Raw genomic sequence first — 10604 nt, 5'->3', positions numbered from 1 at the left:
ATTTCATATTTTGTGCTCAAAAATGCCTGAATGCAGAACGTCCAGTTTGTCAGTGTTATATACACCCAAACTTCTACTTCTCTACCAAATAATTTACTAGGGCCAACTATTAATTAATTTGTTTTGATTTCAGTAATATGGACTTCACCAAAAAAAAAAGTTTATGAAATAATTCCAGATGTCCAAATATGCTACTCAGGATGCTCTAATTTGTAAGCTGCTTTTTCCCTCCCACAACCTCATCTGTGCCCACTGCCAGTGAATTTCCAAGCCACTACAGCAGAGGTCACAACAGCATCTATAGTTTCATATCCACAAGATTTTGAAAAAACACCCAGGCAGGGCAGGCACAACCACCTGTGGAATAAACAGAGTGTGTGCTTAGAGTCTCTGTGTGTGTGTGTGTGTGTGTGTGTGTGTCTGTGTACATGTGTGTGTCTGTGTATCTCTGTGTGTGTGGTGTGTGTGTCTAGCTTTGGATGATACAGTGAACGAATCAGGCAAATTCCACAGGGATCCAGGCCAAAGCCCCCAGCCAAATGTCAAAAGACACAATTAAATGGGAGTAGGAATAGCAGAAAAAGGCACTTCTGATGTCTTGTATGAGCTGGGATTAGGATTTAGTCTTGGCTTTCATCAAAAGCACATGATGGCCCCAATGTAGGATGCAAGGATGAAATGATATTCTGTGGCAGGAGATGCCTCATTCTGCCCAGGTCAGCTGGCCAAGGTCAGCTCTGCTCTGTTCTATTGGCTGAAGGACTGCTGCATATTTAAGCTGTATATCTTGGAGAAAGTTTATCATAACCCTCTCTTTATCTAAATTCCCTCTCCGCCTTATTGATGGCATGAAATTTTACCATGAACATATATTCCTCATTCCTCACTTTTTTAATTTTTCACTGGTGTCTTTCTGACTTAGCATTTCTTTCTCCATTTTGACTTACCTGATTGTTGAGTTTGGAAACGAAAAGGTGTGTGTTTGGCATAGAATATATTGGTTCACCCTTTGTGTCAATTTCACCTTGGTGACTCTCCCTCGCAAGGGCATTGTGTATGTCCAGCTGTGTCAGCAACCCTTTGAGAGAAGGGATGGAAATATTAGCCATCTCTATATCCAAAGCTATGACTCTAATCTGCTCAATTAGTATTAAAACTTATCTTCTCTCTTCTGTATCTTTTTCACGTGTTTGTTCTCTGATATTTGTGAATGACAGAAAGAAATTAAAGAGTGATAGTTACTGGCCATTCAGAACCCCATTGTGTAAAATCCAGGAGAAATAAAAAATAATGTGGCAGTAAAATCTATCTGGGATTTAAATAAAATATAAAGAGGGCTGCCCTTGAGCATAATATTAAACCATGAGTAGATATGCACTAGACAAAAAAGTAGGTGGGGAACACCAAAACTATGAGTAATAACAAAGTTATCTGTCATGTTCTGAGAACTGAAGTCAATTTATTCATAACAGATATCTGTTTCAAGATGATCAAAGAATGCAGTGGGAGATGCAGATACCTGATACCTGAAACACTGATATCATTAATATATTGTAAAATAATATATACCACATATTATAGTAACAAATATTGCAAGAGTGCTAGCCTTGTGGTATTATTAAATGAGGGCCTTTTTTTCATTATCCCTTCATTAGAACACATGGATTTCATGTCACTAAATAAAACTACACAGTTTTTATAATTACAAGGAGACATTATTTAGAAGGACTGAGATCTACTGGTATAGGAGGTATAAAGCAGAGGTTTTTTTAAAAAAAAAAACTGTTGGAGCTGAAATTATCTATAAAATAGTCTCTGTTGAGCATATAATAACGGAAGTCCTGAAGACAAAATTAGTCAGTTGGTGCTCATTGTTCTATATAGGTTGATCAAAACATTATGAAAATAGTACAGTTTTATTTAAGAAACAAAAGATGAAATCAAATCATAAGGCAAAGCCTGTTATTTTCAGCTGCTAAAAATATCACTTTCTTTTCAGGGTAAAGCCTAGCAATTTTTTTGTAGAAAGGACTTATAAATGTTATGTGAATAGGACCAGGGTCAAAAAGGGTCTGTAGCGTGTATATTTCATAAAATAACTTTAATATTGATTTGAGTGATGAGAATATACGTTATTTTAAGATGTTTGCTAGGTAAGAAGAAGAAAAGTTAGGCTAAAGTAGCCAGTCTAATATGCTTCTTAACAAATATCAATAAAACAAAATGAACAAGGAAAAGCAAGAAGCAACACAAGCACAATTTCAAAACTTAAACACTAAAAAAAATTAGAAATTAGATCTCAGAATAATAACATATAATCCCTAAGGAAAAATATCTTTATGTCAGTGTTGTTGGATATTAATACTGTATTAATAAGCACTCTTAGTTCACGCATGGAATTTATTTTTAAAACAAATCATAACAGATTTTTTGAAATGACTACTAAGTTAAATATAAATACAGAAATGCATTTTGTTTTTATTTGTATTGAATTAATTTTCTCTAGTTTTCTTTCATAATCTACACAACAAAGAAAAGTCTAACGTATTTATATTTAAAAAAATAATAAGACTGCAGAAATAATGGGCTAGTTATAGAATTGACCTGTGGAAATCTAGAATTCCACTACTTATTAAGATTAAGACAGAGGCACTTTGCAATGTGTCTCCATCTGTTGAGAATTCATTATGCAGGACATGATATTAATACTTGTACAAGTAATTTATTCAACTATTCCTATCTCCTTACACAAAGTTTTAAACATAATACAAAATATACTTATTCCTTCAGTCTAATTTACATATTCTTCTCATGTGTAACCTAATCTTCCCTATATCAAATTGATTATTTTATACTTGTCTATTACTCCCACTATATTGAAAGCTATATAGTCCAGAAAAAAAATGTTCTCTATTAGGCCAGGCATCATTGCCTACACCAGTAATCCCAGCACTTTGGGAGGCCAAGGCGAGGTGATTGTTTGAGCCCAGGAGTTTGAGACCAGTCTGGGCAACATGGCAAAACTCAGTTTCTATAAAAATTAGCTGGGCATGGTGGCATGCAACTGTGGTCCCAACTATACAAGAGGCTGAGGTGGGAGGATTGCTTGGCAGGTTGAGGCTGCAGTGAGCTGTAATCACACCACTGCCTCCAGCCTGGTCGACACAGCTAGATTCCATTTTAAAAAAATAATTCTCTATTAGGGTTTTATTTTTTAACACTCAGCCAAGAAAACTGCTGCTAGACAAATATGATTTAGTTTAATTAAAAGTTTGATTAATTTAAACTTGATTTTCAACTTCTGCTACTTGCAGTTAACTTGACTTTTTATTGTATAATAATGTATATAAAAATTATATCAATGTGCTACTGTCAGAAAATAGTCATTCGTATATCCAATTTTGTTACAATGCTGTTATATTATAAAATCTTGATTCACTATTATGTGGACAATTAAAGATAATAAATAAAATATTCATAAAGGTTAATAAAAGGATTAAAATAATTAAATATAGGCAAGTAAAATACTCCCAAATAAAGAATATAATTTTAGAAACACACTATTAACAGAAGAAAAGAATGCTACTCCAAATATATAATAATATTACTTTGAAATCAATTTATATTTTAATTGGATAGTTTTTACATTTTTACTCATATATTACTAGCTTGCTATAAATCACAAAACTGCATATCCATGTATAAAAATAAGTCAATATATTACAGAAAAATTTGTTATCCCCCTTCAAATAACACACCCATTCTTGAAAAACGTATAGATCTATAGCTATGTTTCTAAATATATGAGTAAAATTTAAAAAATTATATAATTAAAATAGAAATTGATTTCAAAGTAAAATTATATGTTTGGAGTAGCATTTTTTCTTCTGTTAATAATGTGTTTATGATTATAATCTATATATATCTATATCTATAGAGATTTATAGATATATACGTTTTTCAAGAATGGATGTGTTACTTGAAGGGGGAAATAAATTATATATAGATAGATATATCTATAGATACATCTATAAACCCACGATAGGGGCTAAAACCACAATGTTATTGTCATGTTAATGACATTATAGTAAGCTGGGTTAAGTTAAGGACACTTAGGTTCATCTATAAGTAGATGTATCTATAGATATCCATAGATAGGTGTATATGTATATATCTATATATGTATCTATATAGGTGTATCTGTAGATATCTATATCAATAAGATACAGATCTACATAGACCTATGTATCTATATAAGTATATATATACTTATACATAGATATACTTATGTGTATCTCTTATGTGTATATATATTGAGAGAGAGAGAATGTATATACATCATATGCATGTGTTTGATTGTGTGTATTTCATTTGCTCCCTTTTTTAAAAGTTGTACAATATGAACCCCAATTAAAATGTGAAAAGTAATGGTTGTATGATACAAATTCCAGACTAAATATTAAAAACAATGCAAAGACAAATAGATTGAAAGCTAATAAAAAATTTTAAAGGAATTTCTGATGACATAGGAAAAGAGATATGTAAGAATAAAAACATAAGGGACAAAACGATTTTTTAAGTATAACTAAATCCAATTATATGAATAAATACAGTAAATATCACTGTTATAGTCTACTTAGTCCCTAGTTTACCTAGGTCCAAGTTCTTGTCCCACAACCAAGAAAAATACAGCACGTGGACACTGGAGAGTGAGTAGAGTAGGATTTATTAAGCAAAAGGAAAATTCTCAGCAAATAGAAGGGGCCTGAAGGCAGGTTGCCAGAAATGGGACTGATTTCTGGGTCTTTTATATGGCAAAAGCCAGTTAGTTTTCTGTGGGTTTTGCCAGAATGAGAGGGACAAATTCCCTCCTTGGGGTGTTGTATTTGTGCAAGCCAGGAGTTGGCCAGAATGATTACATCTTGGTTATTTTGCCTAAGCAAAACCCATGGTGGGGGCTAAAACCACAATGTTATTGTCATGTTAATGACATAATAAGCTGGGTTAATTTAAGGACATTTAGGTTCATTTATTGTGCCTGTGGCTAAGTTGGGACAATCTCTTCTGAGGAACGTCCTGGCACAAGAGGAAGGTAGGTACTGTAGGTACTGTCCCATGGTTGTTCCTGTGAACATTGCCCATCTCTGTCTTTTCCCGAGACCCTCCTTCTCAATCTACCTAACCAGCCCCCAATTGCCTCCTGTCTCATTACTACATTATACACTGGAATAAAAAGTTTGATGTTATCTGAATGGATAAAATAGTGAAACTCAACTATACGCTGTCAATGAAAGATGCTATTTAATATAAAGAGACATTTGAAAAATAACTAGTTAGAAAAAGATAAAACATGCAAACAATAAATATTAGAAAGGTAGAGTAGAATATTAATATCAAAAAAGTATTATCAGAAATAAAGAAGGACATTTTACAATGATACCAAAGTAAATTTAAGAAAAAGACAACTATAAATGAGTATGCTCCTAATAATAATGTTTCAAAATATATTAAGCAAAAATTGACTGAAAAACTAGTTAGTCATCAAGTCAAAGAGAAACTGCAAAAAAGTAGAGGTAGATGATTTGAGTGATAAATAGAACTATATTGAAATAAATGCTAATTGAAATATAACATAAAAATTGTGGTATGCAACAAGAGAATTGTATAAAGGAAAAAGTACAGCTTTAAATGCCTGTTTTAGAAATAATGATATATCTAAATTTCGATGATCCTAGCTTTCACTTTAAAAGGTATGAAAAGAAACAGCAAAGTAAGTTAAAGAAAGGTAAAGTATAACATAAAAGGGAAAATCAACAAAATATTTAAAAAAGCAAATAATCTATAAACAACAAAAACAATTTTTATAGTAATTAACTAAAAAATAAATAGAAAGCAAACAACATAATTATCAATATTGGAAATGAAAGAAGGGTTATCATTACAGATTCTACAGAAGTTTAAAGTGATAGAATATTATGAATAAATTTATGATAGCAATCTAGCAAATTAGATGACATACATACTTTTAAAAATATATAATTTATCAAAAACCATGCAAGAAGAAAAAAACAATCTCTATACAAATAGTCCTCAGCTTATGATGTTGCTACTTATCCATAAACCCATTCTAAATTATAAATATCACAAGTTGAAAATGTATTTAATATTCCTAACCTACTGTACTAGTCTCTTCTCATGTTGCTATGAATAAATACCAAAGACTGGGTAATTTATAAAGGAAGGAGGTTTAGTTGACTCACACTTCTGCATGGCTGGGGAGGCCTCAGGAAACTTACAGTCATGGTAGAAGGAGAAACAAACATGTCCTTCTTCACATGGCAGGAGAGAAGTGCAGAGTGAAGAGGGGAAAGGCCCCTTATAAAACTATCAGATCTCATGAGAACTCACTCACTAGCACTAGAACAGCATGGGAGAAACACCTCGATAATCTAATCACCTCCCACAAGGTTCCTCCCCTAACACATGGTGATTACAATTCAGATTACAAATTCAAAATGAGATTTGGGTAGGGACACAGAGCCAGACTGTATCAATCACCTACCAAACATCATAGCTTAGCCTAGCCTACCTTAACATGGTTAGAACACTTATACTAGCCTACAGATGGGTAAAATTATCTACCACAAAACCTATCTTATAATAAAGTGCTGAATATCTTATGTAACTTATTAAATACTATACTGAAAGTGAAAAACAGGATGGTCATATAGGAGGTAAAGTACAATTTCTACTAAATGCATATTGCTTTCTCACCATCAAAAAGTTGAGAAATCAGAAGTCATACCCTTGTAAGTCATGGACCATCTGTATAGCCACACGTATGCATAAATGTGCACACCCATAAGCACACCATTCCTACAAATATACACATTATATAAATTAAATTTGTTATCAAAATTTTTTTCTAAAAAAAATTACTTCAGAACTACATGGCTTTCTACTTAAATTCTGTCAGACCATTAATAGAGAATTGTCATAATTCTTATACAACTCCTTTTAGAAAATACAGAAATAATATCTTATATAAAACTTTTCAGGAAATAGAAGAATAACTTTGTAACTTGTGTTATTAGTTCATCATAACCCTAGTAACAAAATCTGATAGAGACAACAATGCAGAGCAATGTCACTTGTGAATACAGATTCAGAAATACTGAACAGGATATTAGCAAATCAAACCCAGATACACATAAAAAGAACCCTATATTAAAACATAGTAAGGTTTTTCTTAGAAATTCGGATCAACTCGACAAACGAAATGGAATCAGAGCATTTCACCATGATACCAAAATAAAGTATAACCCATACAATCATTTTAATAGATGCATGCAAATAATTTGAAAACAATATCATCCATTCATGATTTTTGAAAATATCAGCAAGCTAGGAATAGAAGAGAACTTTCTTTATCTAGCAAGATCTATGAACAATTTATAGCACATAGTCAACAATAAACGGTTCACTTCTTTCCCTCTCAGATCAAGCACAAGATATTGGCAGGCTCTCACCAATTCTGTTCAGGTTTGTTCTGCAGTTTCTAGTCAGGAACATAAAAATAAAAATAATAAATAAATAAAGTATGTAAACATCAAAGAGGAAGAAGGAAAACTCTCTGTATTTGCAAATAACATGATTCCATCCATACAAAATCTTAAAAAATTTGCAAAACAGTTATAGAACTAATAAGTTAATTGGACAAAATAATGGACTATGAGATTCATATACAGGCCTAAATTTCATAGTTACTTACTAGCAGAAAACAATTGAAAATAAAAATAAAAATCAATTACAATAACATCAAGTATCACTTTAAAATACTTAGAAATTAATTTAACAAAATATGGCCAGGATCACCACACTGAAAACTATAAAATGTTGATGCAAGAAACAAAGACAGTCTTAAAAATGAAGATATATACAATGATCATGGATTGAAAGATCCAATATTGTTAAATAGTTAATTTTACAAATGTAATCTAATAACTCAATGTTATCCTAATAATATGATTTAGAAAGTAACATCTGGCCAGGTAGGGTGGCTCATGCCTGTAATCCCAGCACTTTGGGAGGCCAAGGCATGTGGATCACTTGAGGTCAGGAGTTCAAGACCAGCCTGGCCAACATGGTGAAACCCCATCTCTGCCAAAATACAGAAATATATATCTATATATATATATAGATATATAGATATATATAGATACATAGATATATAGATATATAGATTATATATAGATATATAGATATATATAGATATATAGATATATACATATATACATATATAGATATAGATATATAGATAGATATAGATAGATAAAATACAGATATATATGTAAAATATATATAAATACAGATAAAATACAGATATATACATAGATATACATACATGTGTATATATACATATATACATACATGTGTATATATACATATATACATACATGTGTATATATACATATATACATACATGTGTATATATACATATATACATACATGTGTATATATACATATATACATACATGTGTATATATACATATATACATACATGTGTATATATACATATATACATACATGTGTATATATACATATATACATACATGTGTATATATACGTATATACATACATGTGTATATATACATATATACACATATACACATACATGCATATACATATATACACATACATGCATATACATATATGTACACATACATGTATATACATATATACACATATACATTATACACATATGTGTATAATGTATATACATACACATGTGTGTATATATATAATATATGTATATACACATGTGTGTGTGTATATATATATATATATATATATATATATATAAAATATAGCCAGGCATGGTGGTATACACCTATAACCCCAGCTACTGGGGAAGCTGAGGCAGGAGAATCACTTGAACCCGGTAGGTGGAGGTTGCATTAGCCAAGATCACACCACTGTACTCCAGCCTGGGCAACAGAGTAAGACTCTCTCAAAAAAAAAAAAAAAAAACTGACATCTAAATAAATAAGTGAATAATAAAGTCCTAATAAGTAAGTGAATAAATAAGGCCCTAACAGTCAACTTAAAGCCCAGTTGTTACAGGTAGCTAGATAGGCATGAGCAGGGTAAGAGAGGGCTCTCCCCCGACTCAGTAGGAATGTCAGGTGATTGTTTGACAATTATCACACTGCCTGTCTAAAAATGATAATTCAGCAGCCCACCCAGAGTGCCAGGGAGAGGCTGTCTCCTGATAATTAACAGCTATTAACATTAAAAGTATTAATAGAATGCAGATGCCAGGGAGAAGAAACTGAGCATGTGCACTAAGAGACAAAATGGTGAAATATGAGCTTCTGGGTACACTTCACCAAAAAAAGGGAAGAAAACCTCAAATGGATATGCATAAACATCCTAAACACACTGAGCGCGCTCATTTCCCAAGGCTAAGGAAGTCACTGCGCATGCGGGAAGCCCACCATAAGGGAAGAATCATGGGAAACAGGCAAGCCTATAAAGCCCCATGATCAATGTTAAACACCCTTTTGTTTCTCTCTTTGACCTTCAGGCGCCCTCTTGGATATCTTCCAAGTGATGTCTCCTTTCTTTCCTGTTCTGAAGCCTTTTTAAATAAACTTCCACTCCTGCTATGAAACTCGTCTTGGTCTCTTTTTCTGCTTAATGCACCTCAGTCAAACTCTTCCTTCTGAGGAGACAAGGACTAAAGTTTGCTGCAGACCCATGCAGATATGCCGCTGGTAACTCAGAGTAACTCTGATCTCTCCCACAGGTAACACAGTCATATATAGTTTTTAAATTTTAATATTTTAATTCTGGATATCTAGAAGCTAATTATGTTGTTACCCCTTCTTCAAGTCAATGTTTTCTTATTTCTTTGACACATGGCTCATTACTTTTAAAAGCCAAAGGTGTATGGAAATTGTAAACCAAAAATGAAGTTCTAAGCGCCCCCACCCCACCCCAACCATCTGAATGGACTTTCTCCTCTTGGCCAGGGCACTCTTTTAAAATCTAACCTGAGAGACTTTGAGGTCATGAGAGGAAGTGGGGGGTCAGATATGCCTCATTACACCTCTCCAGCACTAACATCAACACAGACCTTTAAGAAGCATTAACAAACATTTACAATCTATTCTCTCTGAAGCCTGCTCTCTGGAGGTGTCATCTGCATGATTAAAATTTCTCTATAATCTCTTATCTTAACACAGACATTTCTTTCTATTAATCCCATGTCTTTTGATAAACTCAACCAATTGTCAACCAGAAAATTTTTAGAACTGCTTGTAAGCTGGAGTACCTATAAGCCCACTTCAAGTTGTCCCACCTTTCTGGACTTAACCAATGTATCCCTTGTATGTATTTGATTGAAGTCTCATGTGTCCCTAAAATGTATAAAACCAAGCTGCACCCAGACCACCTTGGGCACACATTCTCAGAGTCTCCTGAGGGCGGTGTCACAGGCCATGATCACTCACATTTCACTCAGAATAAATCTTTTCAAATATTTTACAGAGTTTGTCTCTTCATCGACAAATCAAAATTGTGACCTTGAAACAAATAAAAAT

This window comes from Symphalangus syndactylus, chromosome 15 (genome assembly GCF_028878055.3).
Source record: "Symphalangus syndactylus isolate Jambi chromosome 15, NHGRI_mSymSyn1-v2.1_pri, whole genome shotgun sequence".
Lineage (NCBI taxonomy): Eukaryota > Metazoa > Chordata > Mammalia > Primates > Hylobatidae > Symphalangus > Symphalangus syndactylus.
This window is presented reverse-complemented; position numbering follows the sequence as displayed.